Source organism: Pithys albifrons, chromosome 11, assembly GCF_047495875.1.
Source record: "Pithys albifrons albifrons isolate INPA30051 chromosome 11, PitAlb_v1, whole genome shotgun sequence".
In the NCBI taxonomy this organism is placed as follows: domain Eukaryota; kingdom Metazoa; phylum Chordata; class Aves; order Passeriformes; family Thamnophilidae; genus Pithys; species Pithys albifrons.
Window position 1 is genome coordinate 4121432 of NC_092468.1, and position 23781 is coordinate 4145212.

The 23781-nt window shown below is 45.0% G+C and overlaps 1 protein-coding gene and 1 long non-coding RNA gene across 2 annotated transcripts in view; one reads left to right on the plus strand and one right to left on the minus strand.

Annotated features, from left to right (window-relative positions):
* The window catches only part of HS6ST1 (heparan sulfate 6-O-sulfotransferase 1), a 182002-nt gene that overhangs the window by 90929 nt on the left and 67292 nt on the right, over positions 1 to 23781 (minus strand). The gene's annotated exons all lie outside the window — the stretch shown is intronic.
* LOC139676720 (uncharacterized) lies at positions 10989 to 19583 on the plus strand. The gene is made up of 3 exons (XR_011698716.1): positions 10989 to 11265; positions 11378 to 11599; positions 19511 to 19583. It is a non-coding gene; the product is annotated as an uncharacterized lncRNA (long non-coding RNA).

Genomic DNA, 23781 nt, shown 5'->3' on the forward strand with positions numbered 1-23781 from the left:
CTCTTTCCTGCTTAAGGAATTCTCACCTTTACTGCCTCTCTGAAGAAGCCTTTAGAGAACACTGACTTTTCAAGGATACACTCCTCAACTACTGCACTGGAAAACCTGGTTTCATTTTCAAGAGGAATTTGGAAAAAACCCCCAACATATCCAAAGCCCTCCGTTTGCCACTGTGCCTTGGTCCACATCAAAGCTGCATGTGAGAGCAGCCTCCTTTAGGAGTGCAGATCCAGTGGGTTTATTTCCCAGCTTTTCCATGCCCAGCTCCCCTCCTCAATGTGTGCATGGTGCCTGCCTTCAGCTACACCTCAAAATACCACGTCTTGTAACCCAAGTGAACATCCTGGCTCGAACATTTTTTCTGTAAGTCATTTCACAATGATGACCAATGATTGTGATTCTGCAAGGAGAGTAAAGGCCACCCATTTGTGCTGGCCATGGACTCAAGAACACCACTGGCACAGGAAGGTTAAACTGGGGCTCACAATATCCCTCATGTACTGGAAAGGACATCTTAGGTAGATGCTCCTCAGAGATTTATTTTTAATGCTGTATAAGCCCCCCACAGCCACAAAGGCTTTGGCACAGACACAGATCCCAACTGTTCATGCAACTAAACAAACTCAGAAAGAGCATTCATTAATGGCAAGACTGGGAGAGACCATGGGAAAAACATGCAGAAGGAAACCACTGACTTCTCCCACAGCCCTGTGTGGTGCCTTTGAGATGAGCAAGAGCAAAGCCTCCCTCTTGCCCAGGTACAGAATATTCCAGCACCAACTACAGTTTCATTTGATAACCATCACTTACAGTTTTAAGAGAGCATGTAAACTGAGACACAGTATTTATCTGCCCTCTGGGAGAAAGCCAACATCAGTGGGTTAGCACAGGGACACCTGAAAGAATGTGGGACTTGGGGAAGAAAGGAATATGTTGCTGTAAGCAATGTTTCAATTCTTAGGTCAGAAAATCCGTCTTCTGTGCTATATTTGCCTGGTAAGTTTAATTTTTATCCTCCATGTCCTACTTCAGTGATGCTCAGGAAGTCACTAAACTGAAGATAATTGCAAGCTGGAGAACTATTAAGGGGATGTATCACATATGTTTGCCCTGTTTGAGTCTTCCCGGGGCTATCAGACTAGATGGATTTTTCTCCTGCTCCAGTACAGCTGGTTTTATTCTTTTTCTTTCAAAAAGGTTAACATCCCACATGAACACAATTTAAGGACAATATGTACTTGTGCAGGAGTATCAAGATTACTCACACATGTGTGTGCCTGAGCTTTCATAGACAGATCACTTCCAACTCTTGCTTTGGTAGGCACAGTTCAGACCTACAGCTCAGGCATTTCGTGGAATCATAGAATCAGTTGGGTTGGAAAAGACCTCGGAGATCATCAAGTCCAACCCTTGGTCCAACTCCAGTCCTTTTACCAGATCATGGCACTCAGTGCCACGGCCAAGCTCAGCTGAAAAACCTCCAGGGATGGGGAATCCACCCCCTCTCTGGGCAGCCCATTCCAATCCCTGAGCACTCTCTCTGCAAAGAATTTCTTTCTGCTCTCCAACTTCATTTTCCCCTGGCAGAGCTTGAGCCCATCGTGCTCCCTTGTCCTATTGCTGAGTGCCTGGGAGAAGAGACCAACCCCCAGCTGGCCACAACTTCCCTTCAGGCAGTTCCAGACAGTGCTGAGGTCACCTCTGAGCCTCCTCTTCTCCAGGCTGAACACCCCCAGCTCCCTCAGCCTCTCCCCACAGCACTTGTGCTCCAGTCCCTTCTCCAGCCTCGTTGCTCTTCTCTGGCCCCGCTCCAGCCCCTCAATCTCTTGCCTGAACTGAGGGGCCCAGAACTGAACACAACATTCAAGGTGTGGCCTCCCCAAGGCAGAGTCCAGGGGAAGGGTCACTGCCCTGGGCCTGCTGGCCACGCTAGTTCTGATCCAGGACAGGATTTGTGTGCTCCTTATGTGGCACATGCAATATTGATGGTATTTTGTTACATCTCCAGTGTTCAGACTGTAACACACACAGAGCTTTTAAGCCATGCAGATTACAGGAGTGCTTTTAGACCTGTCATTATTACCCTTTGCTTTGGAGTTCACTTACAGAGCAGAACAGCTTCTCAAACCAAGGCAGTTTCTAAGTGTTCTGGCTATTGTGTCATTTTGCAGTGCTGCATTAACCAAGTGTTTGAAAACAAACACGTTTCAAAGTATATTTAATCGAATTTAGGCAAAATTATGACTGGCAAGTGAGTAGCAGCACAAAGACAGCTACTCTGCAACATCAGGAGAGTCACAGGTATGTAGGGGGGGAAGGAGGCAGAAAACACAAACTTGAGAACAAAACTCAATTTTCAGCAGTTGCCTACAAATTGTTATAACAATAAATTGCAGTGCTGGCAAGAACAGTGGTGTGGGAGAGACCTCCACCACCTTCCAAACAATGCAGTCATCACTAGGGAGTTCAGAGCAAGTTCTGTAAAGCTCCATGAGAAAACACGGAGTTCAGGGCACACAGAGAGTGGGAGAAGCTTGGACATCTCCTGCACTCAGGTGCAGGCTTCAAACACCTCTCTGAGAGCTCCTTTTTCAGATCTCACAGACCCTCCTGCCTCTGCACACATCTTCAAAGATGGAAGAAAAGTTTTCCAAGATGCCAGAAATTAAATATTTCTTATTCCCTTTTATGTACGTGGTAATTAGAGGCAGGTTGGGGGAAAGGATTTGGGAGAGGTTTTGAGTTACATCAGACTTACCTATTACAGCAAACTTGTCAGCAAGTACTTTGTGGGAGTGTGCAGAGAGTTTGGAACTCAAAGCTACACTGATTAAATGTACAGGTAGGTTTTCTCATGTTTAAAATGTCTCTCCCATTTTGAATTACTCCTGGAAAATATTTTGTGATTTTCCATGGAGTTCTGCCTCACTGAAGGAAAGCAGAGAGTTTCTTCATCCAGAGTTCTGATTGCCAAAGCTTTTCATTAAAACATTGGCAAAAAGTTAGCAATGTCATTGGCAAGAGACATGTGCTGATGCACTTTATACTGTTTCTGGGTTAAATGGGAAACTTGGGTTTGGATTTTTGTTTTGTGAGATGGTTCATTGTTTGGGACTGTGTATTTATAGAGCACTTCTGATCACAGCATGTCTCTCTCACTGCTGTTTCTCTCTCTGTGAAACACTCTTCAGAATTCACTTGTAAAATCACACACAACTGGGGGAAAGGCAAAGAAGAAAGAAATACTCCTATGGGATTTTTAAAAAAAAAAAGACTTTACACTTACCTGTATGTTTCAGTTCATGAATGAAGAGAAGAAAAGAAGATCCAACAGCAGCGAAAACATGGAATAGAAAAAAAAAGAAAAGATAAACTGTTAGTTCAGAAAAGGAATCATCAGTTACAGCAGCAGGTTTATATAACAGTGCAACTTGGTGCTGTAGGAAGATCTTGCCCACTGCCTCTCCACAAAGTGGATCCCACACACTGCATCTCAGAAGGTTTAAACTCGTGGCACAATCTCCCCCCAAAGTTTGGACAGAGACTCTTCTATGGCTGAGGACACAATTTGTTGAAATGAGTTTAAACTGTGGAGTGTGGCAGTTTCTTTCTTGCAGTACAATGAAAGCCTGGTCAAAGTATTTGCTTTCCTGAATACACTTCAGATCAACAGTATTCTGGAGATGATGAGATTTTTGGCGTATCTTTTTGTGTGTTCTAGTAATTTTAAGAGGAAAAAAAAAAGGCAGAACAAAACATTCTGGCAGGGAAAAGCAATGTTTTTCATCCCTGAAGAGGGCCCTTACTTCTCTGGTTAAAGGTCTCTGTGCTCAGAGAGAATTAACACTTATTTACCATCAGAGTGTTTTCAAGGAGTTTGAGGTTGAGAGGATTTTTCCCTTTGCACATGGTGAATTTTAAAACGCTGCACAGAACCAGCCAGGCAGGGCTCTGTCTCCGGAAAATCCTCCTCTCCCTCCCTGCACTCTGCCCTCTCTCCATCAGGGAGGAAAGGGCTGAGATGAAAGGCTGCACTTTAACTAAGGCTCTGTCTGCAAGAAGAGTTTCAGTTCCTGCACAAAGGGAAGCCTTGAGGAGCCAGAGGGTTACAGGGAAAGGCACTGACAGGTTCCTTTTAATTAGGCTGCAAACTAACTTGGTGAGAATGGCTTGTCTGTATCAATAGCTCTAATTGACTGCTCTGAAGACAGACAGAGCGAATAAAGCAGCGGATAATTATTGTCTGTGACAATTTGATTGACAAGCTTGTCCCCTGGAGGAGAATCCAGAGAGTCCATTGTCTGGCAGAGCCCCCAGAAGAAAGGGTTTGCTTTCAGAGGGCTCCATTAACAACCCCACTGCAGGGCTGGGGATTTGGCATTTGTGCTAATGGGGAACAGCCATTCCAAAGGGGAGGCTCCAACAAACAGCTCAGGTGTGTTCACTGGGAACAGGGAAGGGGCTGAGGAGCAGAGCTGTGGGACAGCCCTGGGCAAGGGAAAGGCAATGGGAAAAGATGAGGCAGGTGCTGCCTCGTAGCAGGTATTCAATTCCTCACCATGGCCTGTCTTAAGGGACAGCAATGCTTGAGGTCAGCCAGAAATTTCAGGAAAGATCTTGAGGGGCTGGAGCGGGGCCAGAGAAGAGCAACGAGGCTGGAGAAGGGACTGGAGCACAAGTGCTGTGGGGAGAGGCTGAGGGAGCTGGGGGTGTTCAGCCTGGAGAAGAGGAGGCTCAGAGGTGACCTCAGCACTGTCTGGAACTGCCTGAAGGGAAGTTCTGGCCAGGTGGGGGTTGGTCTCTTCTCCCAGGCACTCAGCAATAGGACAAGGGGGCACGATGGGCTCAAGCTCTGCCAGGGGAAATTGAAGTTGGAGAGCAGAAAAAAATTCTTTGCAGAGAGAGTGCTCAGGCATTGGAATGGGCTGCCCAGAGAGGGGGTGGATTCCCCATCCCTGGAGGTTTTTAAGGTGAGACTGGATGTGGCACTGGGTGCCATGATCTGGTGATCACAGTGGGGCTGGACCAAGGGTTGGACTTGATGATCTCGGAGGTCTCTTCCAACCCAATCCATTCTGTGATTCTATGAAATACATAGGAAGCAACTGGAAAGGATGATGCTGTCCATCCAACACACCAAACCCAGAAGAGCTGCTACCTGTGCTTGTTTTCTGCACCACCACTCACCCCCCCAAAGGACTGCAGGCCATGCTTTAAAACAGCACCTTAGGAACTATTTCAGCAAGAGCTGAAAGTTCCCCAAAGCACTGTGCCCCCTGCCAGGCATCACAGCAAAGGGGAGGGACCCCCAAAGACAAAGAAACGTTGGCAGGGCAGAACCAGAAGGGAGAGAGCATCAATTGGAAACAAGTGTGACAGGTAAGCTGGAAAGGACCAACACAGGCCCTCAGTGCCACCCAATTATTTACCCACTTTCAATGTTCTTTCACACCAAAAGAAACAGCACTAAGTAAAAGCTTCTCTACCAAAGGCTGACCATGCTTGTTTTCTCCTATTGAAGATTGTCTGAATGTGTGTGTGTGTGTAGGGAAATAACAGTGAAAATTAAAAATCAGTATTTCTGGAGGTAAGAATTTAATTTTGATTTGCTTAATTATTTAATCAATTATTCCTTATGGAAATCTCAGATTTTTTCCTCATTTTATTTTTCATGTCAGATCGATTCCATTAGAAACTCCCAACCACTCTGCTAAGAATATTCCAGTTCTCAACATCAAGGAAAAAAAATTATTTGGGCATTTTTGTTCAAGAATGACCCTTCAAAACACCAGGTTGTTCTTTCACACAGAACTACAGAGCACAGGGAAGTCCCAGCATGGAGTATGAAGCTGCAGACAGGAACAGTGCCAGGGGTCCCAGGCAAGGAGTGTGGGGCCAAATCTCACTTGAGTCAGGGGGAACAAAAGATATTCATGAGTTCCAGCCTGTCACTGTGTGTCAGAGCAGCAGCCAGGCAGGTACCACACACTCCCAGTGAGAGGCAGTGCCTTTGAGAGCTCATAGTTTAAGTGTCAGGGACAAAGGCTGAATGGAAATGTGAGTGACAGGGTAAAAGCAGGCCAGGGGCCAAACCTGTGAAAGCCCTTAGATGTGCTGACCTCAGGTTCAGTGTCTGTCCCAGAGCTGAGGGGCCAGCAGCCCATGCAGTGTCACATGCCAAATACTTCCCATTGTGTGAAGGCAAAATAGAAGCTCTGCTGGTTTCATTTCTCTCTTGCACAGAGGCAAATTGTCTGAGTGAGTGGCAGCACTCCTGGAAACTCCAGGGGCAGTTTGGAGTGTCCCCCTTTCAGGGGCAGACACATCAGTGAGTGCTGGGAGCAGCTCATCTCTGAGAAAGGCAGGGATTCTTCCTGCTGGCTCTGTGCTCCTGCTCTGTGCTGTCTTCCTTGGCTGCCATGGGACAGGGCTGGGCTGCACCACAGGCTCTGCTGCAGTTCACACCTGGGAGCTGGACCTTTGGCACAAGCAAACAAGGCGGGGTTGATGCCACTCTGCCCCTGGTCTGTCCTCACACAGAGTGGCACAGGTCAGCAGGCCCCAGACTCCATACCAGCCTCCCAGGAGGTGGTCCCAGAGGAGACAGAATTACTGAGTCATGAAAACGGGTCAGTTTATAAAGTTCAATCTTGTTGTTCTGCCTGGAAGGTCAAGGACATTGACTTCTCCAGCAATGTCTCTTGAGACTTTGTGGTCTGTGTGGTTGTGCTGTTGCAATTTCTGCTTGGGCAATGACCTGTAAGCACAGTTTCAGTTCTTGAAGTAAAGGGTCAGACAGCATTGCAGTCTGGGCCTTGAAAAATAGAGAAACCCTGAAAAGCCTTGGCTCTGAAGAGTATCCTTTGTCTGCAGAGCACAGCCTGGACTCAAAGAAAACTTAACCTTTGAGCTACACAGAAGATTTTTGGTTTTTAAGTCAAAGAATCATCAAATGGTTTAGGTTAGAGAGGACCTTAAAGCTCATTCACTTCCTCCTGGTGCCATGGGCAGGGACATCTTCCATCATCCCAGGTTGCTCCAAGCCCCATCCAGCCTGGCCTTGGACACTCCCAGGGATGTGGGAAGTCACAGCTGCTCTGGGCAAGCTGTTCCATGCCTCACCACCCTCACAGGGAAGAATTTCTTCCCCATATTCCATATAACCCTGCCCTCTGTCAGTTTAAAGCCATTACCCCCTGTCCTGTCACTCCAGGTCCTTGTCCAAAGTCCCTTTCCAGCTCTCTTGGAGCCTTCTCTTCTCCAGGCTGAACAATCCTAACTCTCCCAGCCTGTCTTCATCAAAGAAGTCAGTGACCAAATTCATGCAGAAGTTTCATTTTTGCTCATATCAACACACTTCCATTTTCTGGATCTTAGACCTTTCCCACCTATACACAGAAAAAACATCTCTAATTTTTTTCCTGAAACTGTTTGCAACTAGAATTTGTAAACAATATTTATTCCCCTCCCCTTTAATCATATTTGTTGGCCTATTTACTGTTCACTGACTCTTTTGCTGCCATCTGCATATGCACAACTTGAATGCAGAAGCCCATCCTACTGCAGATGCCTAAGTGAGAAAACACACCTCAAAACTAATCACAGACTGGGATTTCTGCAGGGAAAAGTTCTAAGGAACAATAAAAAATTGAGCACTACAATGAAGAGAAGAACGCAGCAGGTACTGTGACAACATGAATATAGGACTTGGTGACCACTACCATGAAAACATAAGCCATGTTTAAATCCAGAATTAAGCTCACAGCAGCAGCTTAAAGACATAGTCAGGTCATTACAGCCTGAGTCAGATGAGCCAGGCTACTAAACAATCTGGACTAAAGCCAAAGCTAAATCAGCCTTTAAGCTGTGGGAATATTAGATAAAAACCCCAGACTGATAGCAAATTCCCTGTTGAATTCTTCCTGCCTTCCAGATGTGATTCAGCCCCCTTCCAAACTGCACTTTTGAAACTACTGGGATGCAAGCTCTCTGAATTTAAAAGCCCTCCTGTTGAAAGGTGCTTTGGTGTTGGTTGGGAATTGTTTGATGAACAGGGGGTGGTTTCAGGCACTCAGGGATAAGCAGCTGCCACCATGAGCTACCACTGCTCCCAGGCAGGACTTGGAGGCCAGTGTTCTTCCTTCACTGAGTGCCCCCCATCACTTCAGGTACGGATTCTCATCAAATCTGTACTTCCAGAAGTGGAAGTACACTCAGATTTCTGGGTGTTACTCAATATGGTAACTAGTCCAGCACCTGCAATGCAACAGATGGACCTGAGATAGTTCTATGTCCCCACCTCTGGCTTCTCTTAAATGTCTGTAGTTTGGTGTGATGGAGGACACTTTAGCTGATAAAATGGGCAGAAGCAGCTGCTCCTGGAGCCTTGAGCCTTGGTTTTGTCTACAGCTGGAGATAAAGAGCCAGGCTCTGCAGAAACCAGGCTGACATTCCCCAGAAGGGGCACAGGATGTATCTAATACATCCACTGCAAAGGGCACTGGTGTCTGTGCTGGAAGGCAGTGACTATGGATCAAAAAGCAGCTTTGACATGGTGGATAAGCCTCCACGTTGTGGTTGCTTCATGGAGTAAGGACAGGCAGATGGCTGGGCAAAGGATGAACCTCCTGCTCTGGAGAAAAGAGATATTTTCCAGAGTTGAGCAGACAAAGGAGCAGTGGGACTTCTACAGTACCATTTCCAGGGCTTGGGGTTTGATTAGCCCATGTGTAACAGCAGTGGGAGCTCCACTTGGAGCTCCTCTGGAAGCAGAGACATGTGTCCCATGTGCATTCATTAACTGCTAATAATGGAGCTGAGCTCCCCCAGCCCTCCCCTCCAGCAGGGAGTTATTTGTGTCTCTCTGCCTTCCCTGGCCCCCATTCTCACTGAACTTGCCAGCTGACATTGACTGGTGGATTCAAAAGCTTTTACAACAAGACTGACAAGCATGAAATTAGATGGTACAATCACATGCACCTCATTCCCTGCAGAAACCAGGCTGGAAGCACTTTGGGACCTTTTTCAGCACAGAACTGCTAATGGCTGCCCACTCAGAATGGAGATTTTTATTATGGTCTCCTACACTGGAGTGGTAGGTAGGGATAACTGAGGGCCCTGGGATTGAATGTGGTGCCTGCCCCAGCCCCCTGGACCCGTGGGTGCCCTGGGCACAAAGCACTGTGAGTGTGCAGGCCATCCATGCCAACTGGAACCACACTCTGCCACCAGCAAAGTAAGGCACAGGCAGCTCTTCCTCCTGCCACCAAAGCTACCAGGAGACACTTGACTCCTTAACTGTTCCTGAAAGGACACATTATTAATGACTACTGCTAATTTCTACCGTAAACATCCTGTTCCCAGACCTAGGAAAGTTTGCATGACTCTGCTGGGAAGTGGGACCCAATTATTCCTCCAGGTTTTGTGCTATGCTGAAGGTTTCCAAGCTTGGCACAAGGACTGACCCCACAAATAGAGTCACCACTGTCTTCATGCTTTGAATCCCTTTGTGTTTTTTAGCTGCTGACACCATTAAGGGAGATGCTGTTCTCAATTAAAACCAGCCCACTGCCTCCCTAGGCTTAATTAGAAGCAGGGCACTACATTCTGGCACCAGCAGTATTTTCTTTTCAATTAATGGACTTAACAGGCAGCAGATGCCAGTGTCTTCCTTTCTGCCCTCACCCACAAGCACCCACCCCTATTTTAAAAGCACTGACAATGATTTTAAAGAGTCAGCTAATTCAGATACTGCTCCTGAAACTGAGAATAATTGTAAAACCCCCAAATAAATCCATGTGCATTTCAATGCTGAGAGAGCCCATAGTAACTTTCCATGCTCTCTATACTATAGAGCAGATAACAAATGCTGAACAAAAAGGAGAATGGTGAATTAAATAACAGTGCAAGCCATAATAGTCTAGGAGCAGCCTCTGTATGTGATTCCCATTAAGTCCAAAGGCAAGGCTAGCAGGGAATGGGACATGCAAAAAGATTGCAGGGAACTTTTCTTAATGAGACAATCCACACATTTCGACTTTCTTGCAGTGTTTTGTTGAACAGGAGATGCAGAGACAAATTTCATGATGTGGAGATACTTCTTTTCCTGAGATTCATGAACCCTTCACCTCCCTGCACTGGGTACCCCTCTCTGAGAGCAATGCCCAGTGACTGTCCCCTACAGACAGCTGTACCTGGCAATACATGCCAAGAAATGGCAATATTTGGTATACCTTGTTCAGGGTTCTGAACATCTAAAATCTCCAAAATCTCATAAATTTAATTTCTGAACACTGTAGTTTCAGTGTCCCCATTTTCCTGCCTCCACTGCCCAGGCCAGTCCTGGTGTTCATGTCAGGGCAGAGAGCCAGGCAGAAAGGAAAGGAGCAGTTTGCTCTCCTTTAGGCTAAAAAAACTAACTTGCCTTTCCATTAAGCAGCTGGATCAGATCATGTTTAAGAGAAACTGTCCTTAATTAATTTGTTAAGATTAAATTTAATTTAGAAAAAGTATAGAAGCTGCCCAAGGGAAAATCTCCCTCCCCACTCTATAACCCAATCTGGATCCAAGTCCATGTTCTCCTTCACGGAAACTGTGAATGTGAAAGAAAGGGTCATGTATAGTATTTAAAAGGAAATAACATTAATTGGTGCTGACATCAAAATCATTACTCTTATTCCAGGAAAGTACTGAACAATTGGGAAAAGAATAATCAAACAGAAGGGTCAGGGGAAGGCAGATGAGGGAGTTCTTATGATAAATCTACTTTTTGGAAATGGAATCTGGGACAATTTCGAAATCTGAAAGTATTGTTTAATCAGAACTATGCCCTTCTAATGCTTTCTTATTTCTACATTTATTTTCTTACTGAAAAGAAAACAAAGCATGTAATTACATCCTTGTATGAGCAAACCAAAACAAATACATAAAAGAGCATTTCTCACAGAAAGAGAAAAGAGCTCAGAATCGTCCCAACCAAGTGTGAGACATTTACCTGAGACTACTGGCTTGGAAACTTGGATGCCTAAAATGTGAGGCTCACTCTGAGAAGCATCACTCTGGTTTGCTGGGCTACATTCACAACCTGTGCAGGGAACACCTTTAACCAGGACAAGAATCTGCAGCGAGCCTGGATGGACCTCAGCTCAGACAGAACAACTGCACCTGATCCCAAGGGCCACTGCAAAGAGCTGCTGGTGGTTCTCCACCCACCACTCCACTACTCCAACTATTTTCCTACAACTTGTAGGATAGAAACGCCATTATGTAAGTTCTGCCTGCTGTGAATACATTAGGAAAGTCTTTAAGTATAATTAGTGCTGATAACAAAACCAGAAACGTTTGATTTGCCTGTTTTTATGTGCCTCATTCTCTCCAGCTTTCTGAAACTCCTTTTCCAAGCTGGAAGACACAAATGGTATTTGCAGTCAGCTCCTGACCAGCACCCCAGGAACCAAATGAGGCAATTTAACTGAAAGAGCCTCCTTTAAAGGAGACAATCAAAGCCTCCTTGTGCAAGATTAAAGAGAACTGAGGGAAAAGAGGAACTACTGAGACACCAGGCTGGAGAAGATGGACTCTGCTCAGGGAATCACTTAGGGTAAGTCTGGCTCAGGCATCCTAACTCAAGGAATTTTACCTGATGCAATCCATTTCACATTTGCTGGTTTGATTTAGAAAATGCAACTCTGCCTAGACGAAGTTTTTTTCCTGACATTCCCCAGTGGTCCCTGTTTCAGAGCTGTCTGATGCTCATCACAGATGCTGGAAGAGCTCCTGTGCCTCAAATGCCAGAAGCATTTCTTGAGAAAGACCCTTTGGCAAAAATCCACTTCCCCAGGCCAAAGTGACTTTGTGTGAGATGAGAAGAAAGGGTTCATTAGAGCATTTTGGGGTTTGTTTGACAGGAGTGAGGTGGACTTCACCTTCTACCATCACTATCACCACAGACTGGGAATAGCTCAGCATTTCCCCCAGCCTCTGCTTTCCATAAGGGCTGTGGTTTCACAGGCTCAGGCTGGCAAACAGCCTTTCTCCTTCCATCCTACCCCTGCCATATGGAAGCAAGCAGGGATGGACAAGGCCAATGGGATCCTGTCCTGGATCAGAACTAGCGTGGCCAGCAGGCCCAGGGCAGTGACCCTTCCCCTGGACTCTGCCTTGGGGAGGCCACACCTTGAGTGTTGTGCTCAGTTCTGGGCCCCTCAGCTCAGGAAAGAGACTGAGGGGCTGGAGCGGGGCCAGAGAAGAGCAACGAGGCTGGAGAAGGGACTGGAGCACAAGTGCTGTGGGGAGAGGCTGAGGGAGCTGGGGGTGTTTAGCCTGGAGAAGAGGAGGCTCAGAGGTGACCTCAGCACTGTCTGGAACTCCCTGAAGGGAAGTTCTGGCCAGGTGGGGGTTGGTCTCTTCTCCCAGGCACTCAGCAATAGGACAAGGGGGCACGATGGGCTCAAGCTCTGACTTTCCAGGGGAAATTGAAGTTGGAGAGCAGAAAGAAATTCTTTGCAGAGAGAGTGCTCAGGCATTGGAATGGGCTGCCCAGAGAGGGGGTGGATTCCCCATCCCTGGAGGTTTTTCAACTGAGCTTGGCCGTGGCACTGAGTGCCATGATCTGGTAAAGGGACTGGAGTTGGACCAAGGGTTGGACTTGATGATCTCAGAGGTCTTTTCCAATCCAATCCATTCTATGATTCTATGACAGAGATCCTACCCTTTTTGGAGGTGCAGGGATATAAAATAACATGGATGAAAAAGGACAAAGGGGTCCCACAACAATGTAACCACTTGCTGGAACAGCACATAGATGAAAGCACATTTGGAGAAAATGTTGCTATTTTTATTCTTTAAAAAAGTTACAATAATCCCTTGGATTATTGTAAATGAAGGATCAAGGGTAGAACTTGTATATTCTTCCCCTACTTACCAAATTTCTTTTAAAGCAAAAATGCAGAGAGCCAGTGAAGCCCAACTGGAGCACCAGGAGGATGGAAAAAGGAGCTTCCATGGAGACTGGCTCATTCCACACCTGTTAATTCTGGGCATTGTGCAGTGAACAGTTTGTGCTTTTTACAGCCTACCCACTTGGCTGTTTGTACAGTTTGTGCACCAGGGAAGCAGGTGCAGCAACACTAACAAAGAGAAGGTGTACAAGAGATTTCAGACAGATTGGTTCCAAGTGGCTGCTGTTCCTTTAAAATACTGTGTGATGGATAAGGAGCTTTGGGATTTGAGAAAAGTTAGACTGTCCTGCTCCAAGCTAGGAACAATCTTCCTATTGTAATTCTCATCTCAGTGCTAAGTCAGCTCAATTCCTTAACTTAAACAGGACTTTCTGGCATCCAGTGGTTATGTGCCCTTCAGACACAGAAACAGAGAAAAGCTATTGTATGCAATGAAATATTATACTGCTTAAATATCATATAGTTTTTATATATATATATATAAATATATACATAAATATATATAAATATATACATAAATATATATGTGTATATATATATATATAGATATATATATATGGGCTGGTGATCACAGTGGGGTTGGATCAAGATGTAGTGGATTCTCACTCAGTGCCACATCCATAGAATCATAGAATGGATTGGGTTGGAAAAGACCTCCGAGATCATCAAGTCCAACCCTTGGTCCAACTCCAGTCCCTTTACCAGATCATGGCACTCAGTGCCACGGCCAATCCCAGTTGAAAAACCTCCAGGGATGGGGAATCCACCCCCTCTCTGGGCAGCCCATTCCAATGCCTGAGCACTCTCTCATATATATATCTCAGAGATCTGAAACACTCAGTGTTGTTCCTAGGAGTAACTAAATTTGAAAAGAAGAAAAGGCACATTATAAATTGCTCCTAATTGAGCCATCATTCTATCAAATGCTGAACATCCCTGCCCAAGAGACCCTGCCTGCCTCTGCCATGGATCCAGGAGCAGGGAGCCCTCCTAACAACACAGAAATACAGCCCAGGTGAATTCTCTGGATGGGAATACACTCTCCATCCTGTTGCCACACCAGGAAAATGCCTTTGGCAGCTGAGCTCCTACAGCTTGGCATTAACAGCAAGGCCAAACATCAGAGGGCAGGCAGCAGAGCTCTTCTGGACAGAGCCATTTCTTCCCCCTGTACATGAGCCCAAAATTGCTCTCATTGAGCCCATTCATCAACTTGAAATGAGCACCTCAGTGCAGTGCCTGGCACACCAAGGGCTGCTGAATTTCAACGAGTTCTTCTGGAAAAGCACACACTGAGCAAAGCTCCCAGATGTCTCCCAAGCAGACCGGGCGAGGCTGTTCCCAACACTCACCTTCCTGCAGCAGAATTCCACTGGCTGGTTTAAACACATTCAACAGAATTATTCAAAGAACTACTGAATCATCAGGAATGTCTTAGAAAACATGATCTCCTCACTGTACAGATAAGAGAATATGCTTTGATATTTCAGCTGATTAAATAACAGGCATCAAAAGCTTGTCCTGCTTTCCCATGCGTATCACTCAGGGCAACAAAAGACATCGTCTGTCTGGGAAACTCTTGTACCCTCAGACTTTCATCACAGCTCCTATTTCAGTAGATTGTCTCCCAGTTGCCTAAAAAAGAAATTTGAGTGAATGCAGACTAATCTAACACATCATCTGTCTCTGACTTGTAAAAAAATTCACTGCAACATTAGCTTAGAAGTTGAGTAACCAAGTCTGAAGCTTGGCTGTTAATTGTGCCCTGACTGAAGGGCAGTAACTGCTCCAACCTCCTGGCAAACACGAGTTCATCTAATTCTCAGAAAAAAGGTAACATGTAACTGCTTAGAATATAGGAAACAGGCAATTATTTTGAAAAAACAAAACCCCCAAAGCAAAACAGAACTCCCCGGATTAGGTTTTCAAAACAAGACAGTAGCCAAAAGCTCTCAGACTGTCCTGAAAGATGAGATTTTGTTTTTCTAACTAAATCTAAGTGTTGTTTTAATATACTCTGCTTCTGATCTTGTTCTCTGTCCTCTCCCTCACAGATAAAACAGACATTTGCCATAAGACAAGTATGTCAATTAATGTGAAGTTCATTATTTTGTGTTTGATATGATTTTGATTTAGACTTCAAACATGCATTTGATTATTATCTTACTGTTATAGGTGACATTAATTATTCTGAGAAAAATAAGTAACAAAAGGTAATATAACAGAGCTTATGATCTTGAACAGATTCTATTGCTAGAGAAAAAAAAAAGGAAAAACCTAACAAAAAGCATAGGAATGGAGCAGTGTATTTTAGCAGATCTGTCTACTTAGAATCTGAAGATCTGCATTTACAAAAGAAAAAGGCAGATTAGAAAGTTTCCCCCAGACTTCTAAAATACATCAGCAGCATCTTAAGGGTCAGGTACTCAGCTAAATACTCCAGCAAAAAACCTCCAAACCCATCTTTTCTATCCAATAATGCAAATGCACCTCTCAAAGGGCAGCCATGGGATGAAAGAAATACGGATAATATGGATACACTTCTCAGGGGAGCCCTTGCAACCACCTTCTCGTGCTGTAACAAACAGGGAGCAGCTGCAGGCAGGTGAGCACTGCACCTGGCTGCAGCTTGTTGGGAATTCAAGGTTTGGACCTGCTAAGTTCAGAGCTAGGCCAGGCAGCTGCTGGTTGTGTTCCTTCTGTAACCTTTGCAGCAATTCCTTCTAAGAGTTCTTCAGGACTGACACATGCTCTGGCCAAGACCGGAGATTTCTGGATTAAAAATGTGCTTATCACTCTGGGCAACCATCCTGAGTGTTTCATGTTCCTCTGCACATTGGAGAGACAGAATAATGCAGAATGTAAGATGTGAAAATTGCCAGCCCATCAAGTTAAGTGTGTGCTTGTTTTGGCAGGACAGATCACAGGCCACGATCAAGGAAGAGGGAAACAGCTCCACTTTTGGTCAGCAGCTGAGCTTTCACAATTTCAAAGTTAGCCAGCAAACTTTCTTGTGAAAAATACTCCCAAAGCTGTGCAAAGAAATGGTTACATGTTAAACAGGCTGAATGAGTTTATACTGTCTGTGCCTATCCCATTATAAATGTGTTCCCTACAGAATGGTATTATTTGTATCAGCTGAGCTTTATGCATCCTTTGGGAGAACTATTAAGAAATTAATTGAATTCATTGTCAGGCTGTTTCCCCCTTCCTTTCTCCTGTATATCCTCTCAAGCTTCCATCTTCCTTGCTTTCCTGTTCCAGCTCCATAAATCACCCTCCTCCTTGTATATCTCATGTTTGCCTTGAAACTGCATTCCTCTCAGCCACTAATTTGGAAATTATGAACTGAAACAACAGGATTTCTCTCAGGCAAGAGTTACTCTACATAAACTCTTGCTGTTGACTGTTTGTGGTTGTGCTGCTCATTTAGAACCAAAGTCCCAGCACCATGTTCTCCTCTACAAGTTCTTTCCCTCAAAACCAGAGCAGTGTCATCTTCCAGCTTCATGGGAGGTGACTGCCTGAAGCCTGTGGAGATCCAGCAGCCTCCACAAAGAGATTCTTACTTGGTTAAAACTTGGTTGTAATAATGCCAAGGTCATGGGTTCAATCCCCTGTGTGGGCCATCGACTCAAGAGTTGGACTTGATGATCCTTGTGGGTCCCTTCCAGCTCAGAACAGTCTGGGATCTCTCTCTGTGAACAGGCCTTACCATGGGGGTGCAACAGTCTTTTGGTGGTTAAACACAATTGTTAATTTGAGCCCATTGCAGGGTAGACACTCTTGACTGAAGGGACATTTGAGCTTCATCATCACAACCTGCCCTGTGGCAACCACAAAGTGTGACTGGTTTATCAGAGAGGATTCTTTGTGGAAGGTAGAGTTAATTAAAATAATAATAAAATATATAGAATCATAGAATGGATTGGGTTGGAAAAGACCTCCAAGATCAGCAAGTCCAACCCTTGATCCAACCCTACTGTGATCACCAGTCCAGGGCACTCTGTGCCCTGGGCTGGTGATCACAGTAGGGTTGGATCAAGATGTGGTGGATTCTCCCTCAGTGCCACATCCATTGAATCACAGAATGGATTGGGTTGGAAAAGACCTCTGAGATCATCAAATCCAACCCTTGGTCCAACTCCAGTCCCTTTACCAGATCATGGCACTCAGTGCCACGGCCAAGCTCAGTTGAAAAACCTCCAGGGATGGGGAATCCACCCCCTCTCTGGGCAGCCCATTCCAATGCCTGAGCACTCTCTCTGCAAAGAATTTCTTTCTGCTCTCCAACTTAAATAATAATATTATTATTAAATAACAATAATAAAAGATGTTCCAGGATAAAGACCTACAGAAGGCAAGCAGACAGCAGAGTCAGAGCAAAGCTGCTAAAACACCCCACTGCTGCACAGCCCCTCACCTGGCTGGGGTAGCTCAGGACATGCTGACCTGCAGTGCCCAGGTGTGGTTGGATAAGACACCAACATGGAAGAGAAGCACTTCCACCCAAGATTTGGCATTGCCACTGCAACATGAGTTGCTCTGCCAGCAGAGATCACTACAGCAGCTTTATTTCTCAACATTCCCTGTTTAGTATAACCCCTGAGCAAGCAGGGGAACACAAAGGGTTCTTGATGGGCATAGCTGATGTCCAAACTATTCTTGGGGGGAATCAGAAATGCAACTGTATCCCACATAAAGAAATCCTTGCCTTCATTAGCCACCCACTTCAGCACAAAGCAGAGACTGAATTTCATTTGATTTTCATTTTAAGCCTTGCTTTTCAAGCACTGTTCTTCATGTTGGTCCAACTGACCTTGACATTTTTGTATTCATGGAGTTTAAGTGGGGTCCAAAGATAAAATTCTCTCTTTGGTTTCTTGCTCCCTGTTCCTGTGATACTTAAAACTGGGGAGGACTCTGTGATAGTCTCACAAACAACCTGTGGGACAGATTTTAGATAGTGAGCAAATTTAAGTGTTTACATCATCATCTCCCTTTTTACAGCTGCAATTTATACTTATTCCTTGGCCTTAATATCACAGTATTTTACTTTAAACAGTATTAACTGTGTGGCAGATAAATAAGCTCAAGAGGACATAATTTACCTACATTTGCAATGAAAGGTTCATGAAGGCCAATAAAATAACCCAGAACTATGAATGAGAAGATCCTGCCTCCAAGTAAGCCATGAAAGGCATAAACAGAAGAGAAAAACTCTCCAGTGATCTTTCCACAGCACAGAAAGGATACTGGGCTCAACCATCCAGAAAAGCTCACTGAGAAAGACAAAAGTGATTTTAGTGAAGATCTGAAACATAGAAACAGCTGCTGTCAACAATACAGCATAAATGTCTTGCCCCAAAGGGTTGTGGGGCAATGGAAGAGGCTGCCCAGGGCAGTGATGGGGTCACCATCCCTGGGGGGCTTTATAAGAGGTGTAGATGTGGCACTAGGATATGGTTCAGTGGTGGACTTGGCAGTGCTGGGGGAATGTTTGGACTTGGTGATCCTAAAGATTGTTCCCACTTAAACAATTCTACAGCAGCAAAGCAGAGCAGGTTTTGTCTTTCCATGTACAATCCTACAGTCCAGGGAAAAGCACAAGAAATGCCCAGGAACAACTGAGATTAAGAACTTTAAACCCTGTCTCTTCTCCATTGCACAGCCAAGGTAAAAGGGCTTATGTAGTGTTAACTCTTGCCTGAGAGAAATCCTGTTGTTTCGTTTCATAATTTCAAAATTAGTGACTGAGAGGAATGCAGTTTCAAGGCAAACATGAGATATACAAGGAGGAGGGTGATTTATGGAGCTGGAACAGGAAAGCAAAGAAGATGGAAGCTTGAGAGGATATACAGGAGGAGGGAAGGGGGAAACAGCCTGACAATGAAATCAATTAATTCCATGTGTGGAGTTATTACAAAAACCAGGTAGTACTAAAGAGGTTTTTTTTAAAGGAAGCATTTATTTCAATTATTGAAAGACACAAAGAGTAATAATTAATTTACTGTCTCAATATAAAAGGACAGAGGAGGGATCTGACTAATTAAGCAGTACTAATTCTACAAAGAAGGAAATCAGTGTGAGATGAGAATCTCTCTGTTTAAACTGCCTAAAGGTTAACACAGAGACATTTGGAAGAATGGGCCAGATTCTAAAATTATGTCACACTACAGACAACTATTTTTTGTTTTTAAACAAACACACAGTCTTGAGCCAGCAGCTATTGCTGGTCCCTGACAGCCAGCACCTTAACAGCAGCCCCCTGCTCTGCCACTGGGCTGCCACACAAAGCCAGCACTTGCAAGGAGATGGAATGCTTCACTTGACATTTATTGGGCTCAGATTAGTAGGTCTACAAATTAAGAAAACACATGAAGTCCAAATTTGACTCTCTACATGTAAGAAGTCTCCTGTAAATGCCTTGTGATGGCAACACAAATCCTGACTGCATAAATGTAGACAAATCGTTACTACATAAGTGTCATAACAGAGTGAAAAAAGGAAGAAATTTCAGGCCACGGCTCATCTCTGGATTTCTTTTTCAGCACCACTTCTGAGAGCCATGGGGAGGCTCTTGCTGCTGAGTTCACTACCCAGAGGCAATAAAAGCTTGGAGGAAGGGGCTGCTGGTCTCTGGGACATATTTACACAGTGACTTCCAGAGGGAATTCCTGGTGCACAGGCTCTCTGGGAAACTTGCCCTGAAGTGAAGGAAGGTCACAGGTTTACCACGAGTGTGCCTCAGGGGGTCACACAAGGCACATATTCTGGGTAAATCCTCAAGACTGTAGCCCTGAACTACATTGCTCACATGGAATTATTTTTCCTTAATGTTTATACTGTAGCACAAAATATTGCATCACCAGCAGCATATTTCAGCCCTGAACTTAAGAAGACCTTTTTGTCCAGCTAAAGGGGTAGCCCTTTAAACAAAGATGAGCTGACTGATCCAACTCTGAAACTTCCTCTCATTAGCCACTGTGATTTCCTATTTCCATGAGTAATGAATTTCCCACAAAGATCATACCACTTTTAGGTGCAACACAATCAACAGACATCCTTTTGCTTGGGTTTTGTTTGTGTCTGTGCTTTTTTATTTTTGGTTACCCTTAACAGGAAAAAAGCTAATTTCAAAGCTTTAGGGCATGTTGTCTTCACAGCACAAAACTGACACATGTTCCATATGCTAAAAATAAACTTTAATGCTATTCCTGTGCTGCCCTCAATGAGTTTTTCCTTTTATTTTTCATAGCCTGGGAAAAACTTGAGTCAAGGTGCAGGTTTAGAGGATTCAGGAGATAGTTCTACAAGTCACCCTGCAATTTGCTTACATACAGATCCTTTGAACAGCACAAGCAGCTCAAAAACAGCTCTTCCAAAACATCACTACAACACTCACCTTTGAAACCAATGGAATTTTGTTCCATCAAACTAAAGATATAAAATTTTAAAAGTTACAAAACCTCGTGGATTGTCCCAGCTGAGAACCCAAATTCCAACAGGATTATTATTAAGCCACAATGAAAAAAAGTAGTAAAACCTATGAAAATTCATGGTGAATTTTCACTGAGCCTGGAAAAAACCATGAACTGGCTACATTTTGCAATACCAAGCCCTGATGAGATTATTACTTGCCAACATGGAGCTTGAGACCAACTGCTTATGCCAGTCTGTGCACCTTGAGTGTTGTGTTCAGTTCTGGGCCCCTCAGCTCAGGAAAGAGATTGAGGGGCTGGAGCGGGGCCAGAGAAGAGCAACGAGGCTGGAGAAGGGAGTGGATGTGGCACTGAGTGTCCTCTTAAACACCTTCAGGGACAGAGAATCCAACATGTCTTGATCCAACCCTACTGTGATCACCAGCCCATGGATCACTCCCGTGCCATGGGCTGGTGATCACCGTGGGGTTGGATCAAGGGTTGGACTTGGTGACCTCAGAGGTCTCTTCCAACCCAACTGAGAAGAGAAGAGCAATGAGGCTGGAGAAGGGACTGGAGCACAAGTGCTGTGGGGAGAGGCTGAGGGAGCTGGGGGTGTTTAGCCTGGAGAAGAGGAGGCTCAGAGGTGACCTCAGCACTGTCTGGAACTGCCTGAAGGGAAGTTCTGGCCAGCTGGGGGTTGGTCTCTTCTCCCAGGCACTCAGCAATAGGACAAGGGGGCACGATGGGCTCAAGCTCTGCCAGGGGAAATTGAAGTTGGAGAGCAGAAAGAAATTCTTTGCAGAGAGAGTGCTCAGGCATTGGAATGGGCTGCCCAGAGAGGGGGTGGATTCCCCATCCCTGGAGGTTTTTCAACTGAGCTTGGCCGTGGCACTGAGTGCCATGATCTGGTAAAGGGACTGGAGTTGGACCAAAGGTTGGACTTGATGATCCCGGAGGGCTTTTCCAACCCAATCCATTCTATGACTCTAATCTCTATGTGTGTAAGTATCCAGATAATACCATTTCTACTACTAGTAATGATTATAAAAATACCTCCCCCACATCAGGCCTGGTGAGAAATAACAATCTGAAAGCATTTTCAGCACTGTGAGCCATGACACTCAATCAGTGCTGCCAACCTCACCCCAACAGGGCTCACGGGGGCAGTTCCTGAAGAGCTGCCAACTTAATGCCCTCCCTGCAAACCCAGCACGGGGAGCACCTACGAGAAGGCACAAGGAGATGATTCCAAGGGGAGGCAACAAGCTTGAACTGCACCATGTCATGAAGGGTGGGCTGGAGGGGAGAAATCAGCCTCCTTTTCTCTCCCAGATTATCTGAGTCACTTTTCCAGCAAGATAAGTTGCCCTTACACACATTGCTATGCCCTTACTCTGAAAATCAGGCGACTGTAAGAGGTAAACTCTTTTGTTCAGTTCAACAGAAAATAAGTCATTTAGAAGTTCTCAGCCTCTCTCAACTTCTCAGCACCATGTTGATCCATGCACTGGACAGCCACCAAATAAAGGAGGCTTGGCTGGAGTTTTAGGAATCACTCCATGCAGGGCAGAACACTAAAACCAGGGGCTGCTTGTTCTCCTGCCTTCACTGACCAAGAGCATCCTCTTGGCTCTCACTGTGGCCACCCAGGAAATGGTATTTGGAGGGAGTGGATGGTCAGTGAAAAGGACATCCAATCAAACTGACTACTCAGCAGAGCTCTCATAGACAAGGTTCTCTTAAATGAAAGTGGCACTTTTAAGTCCCATTTGTTCACCCTGTCTTACCCTTGTGACCCCTCTGAAATGGTGCTTGCTTGATACAGTGAGAAACTAAATCCAAACCCAGGAATGAAAATCCCACTGATGATTCACAGATTTGTATCTTTAGTTACACCCCATTCAGAAGTGCTCAGACATTTCTTGACCCCAAGGTTTTACCAGCACTACAACCAAGCCAGTGGCTGCTCTGCCTCATGCTCCCACAGCCTTTGGTTTGTTGTGCAAACAGCTGTTTTTTTAAAAAAACTTCATGTTTCTGAACAGAGAAGTGAACCCTTGAAAACACTGCATTACATGCCAGTTCTCACCCAGCAGCTGTTTCTGATAATATTCATGCCTTATTCATAAACCTTCCAACTGAGCCATTTTTCTGTTACCACAAATGTGAGGGAAATGGCTGTTTTCTCCAGAGCTGAAAGGGTGTTTGTGCAAGAACAAGAATCCTCATTATTACCTTGATGGTCCTTATTCTCTGTTGTTCATTTCCTCCCTTTAGAAATTTCAATCATGCAATCAGAACAGAGCACCAGCACCACCTGACCTGGAAGAGACTCCCTCCCAAATCCAGAGAGAAAATAATTCAAACAGGCTGTTTCTACATAACTGTTTATCCAGACTAGTCTGTGAATCAGTGTCGTGATTGCTGAAATCGGAAGGAGTGAAATGGCTTGGAAGACAGTTTGGGCCACAGTGAACACTGGCACTATTTTTTAGCAATAAGTTACTCATCAGCTTTATTTCTGAAGAGCTCTGCACACCGAGACAGGCTGAGTGTGGGGATTGGGGGTGAAAGGAGGAAGATCAGGAGCTCCTTGAGAAAATCTTGACACTTTTAGCTCTAAATATTTCCTTTAGTGAACATTATCCATCTTAGGGAGTTTAAATTAAATTTAGTAGAGTATTTGGATACAAGGAGCTGGCATTCTCCAATCCACTTATACAGCAAATGGATTTATGAGATGTACAAACAGCAGCTTCACACCTGTGAAGTATCAGTAGGAGAAACAGGTATTTTTCACCCCTTCTTCCAACTTGCTTTCATGCTTGATAAACTAAAGACTTGGCTATTTGAAAAGCTTATTTAAAATAACTTTGAGCAACAAAGTTAATCCTCGCTGTGCCTACATGCCTGGAAAACAAATGTTACAACTCATTCTGAAATGGAAAGGAGGTAAATTTGGATTAGATATTAGGAATAAATTCTCCACTGTGAGGGTGGGCACAGGTTGGGCAGAGAAGCTGTGGCTGTCCCATCCCTAGGAGTGTCCAAGGGCCAGGTTGGATGGGGCTTGGAGCACCCTGGCTGGTGGGAGGTGTCCCTGCCCATGGCAGGGGGTGGGATGGGATGAGCTTTAAGTCCCTCCCAACATAAACCATTCAGTGAATTCCTCACCTGTCATTGGTCACCTCAGTGTTTTCTAAGTGGAAAATGCAGATTCAGGAAAAAATCTGTCTCATAAAAGCAGCTTCAGTGGGTGCAGAGTTGGGAACTGCTTCAAACACAGACACAGGGTAAGAATGGTCACTTTTCTTAGGAGCACGAAGGCACCCAGAAAACTGCACCCAGATCTGTGCTGGGCTCTCTCCCAGGCAACACATCCCCAGCTGATGTGAAAA